The following is a 1,653-nucleotide window of genomic DNA, read 5'->3' on the forward strand; positions in this document are numbered from 1 at the left end:
CCCAAATGGCCAAAGGATGGCCAAGCCACACCCAATCTTTTTTTTTTTTTTTTTTTAGAAAATACTTTTTTTAAAAAAAATTAAGTAGGTGTCACGTGTCAATATTTGATTGGTCTACGTAGAATTCCATTAAGTCAACTAATGGTCAACTGATGGAGGACTAACTTGGTCTATTATCAAAACTACAGGGACCTCTTGTGATAAAAATGAAACCCTAATAAAGAAAAAATAAAATTGTGAAACTTCAGGAGGGTCTGAACTATTTAACCCTATAAAAAAACAGAGCTTCCGCACCCAACCGATTTATTTGCATTCAAAACGACAGCATAACCCCAACTACACCCCCTCACCGACCCAAACGAACTTTCACCCCCCTCACAACCCCAATCTCCTGCTGAGACGTCCTACATGGTTGGCTTTATGATCACCAACATAGTGGGAATCCAATACTACTCGGGGCATGGTGGGTCTGGTCCATGAGCCCCTCAAGTCTCAACCCCCATGACTCAAACGCCGTCAAGGTCCTCAACATGCACCCAATGCCAGGTGATTTCGCGAGCTGGGTTGCACTTGATTCGACATTGGAGAGTATATGCGAAGGGGTTCCCATGATCTGTTTGCCTTGTTTCGGGGACCAAAAGGTGAATGCAAGATACGTGAGCCATGTTTGAAAAATTGGGGTGCATTTGGAGAATAGGATGGAGAGAGGGGAGATATAAGGCAATTAGAAAGCTAATGGTGGAGACTGAAGGAGAGGAGATGAGACAGAGGATTATGCATTTGATGGAAAAGGTGGATCATTCTCTGAGGCAAGGGGGTTCTTCACATCAAGCCCTAGAGAGCTTGATTAATTACATATCTTCCTTCTAGTCATAATTATTTTTATTAATAAAATTGATTGGTATCACTGAGCTCTACTTTGATCAAAATTGTTCATTCGAAATAGAAGTATCTGATTCCACTTCATTCCGAACAGATTACCAATTAAGAAATTAAGGATTTTTATTTGTTGAATATGGTGTCACGCCCTAATTAAACCAAACTTGTCTCATGAGTCATGAGCCTGTACAGAGTCACGATAAGCTCCATAGGTTCCAATCCTGCTATTAATTAGCATAAATGACAAATTAATAACTCCTGATCACTTCAAATTAAAATTTGAGTATTATATTTTTATTTCACAATGCTGACAACATAAGAATCTCAACTAATTCTTAAATTAATTTTTTTTTTTTTAAAAAAAAGGTTAGTTGGCCTCGTATGGTAATTGTGAATAAAAATATAGTGTCTAGATTTTAATAAAATTTTGATCCAAAATCCACGGAATGCCACATAGCAATAATAGTAATACAACATATCCCCATGCTAAAAAAGTATAAAAAGAAAATAATATATATATATATATATATATATATATATATATTATATTGTTTTATTTAATTTGAATATATCGGAATTTTGAGCTTTCTACTCTTTTATATTTTTCATTAGTCAAACCACTTCATGATTTATTTTCTACTTTTTTGTGGTAGGAAATTCAATTATAATTTTAAAAGAATATCGTATTTGTTGGAAAGTGACTTGATCTTATCAAGTCTTACGTGGGCCCATTTATTGGCTGCTATGTGTTGCTGTTTTGTCTCTTTTGTTTTA

Source organism: Corylus avellana, chromosome ca7, assembly GCF_901000735.1.
Source record: "Corylus avellana chromosome ca7, CavTom2PMs-1.0".
NCBI lineage: Eukaryota > Viridiplantae > Streptophyta > Magnoliopsida > Fagales > Betulaceae > Corylus > Corylus avellana.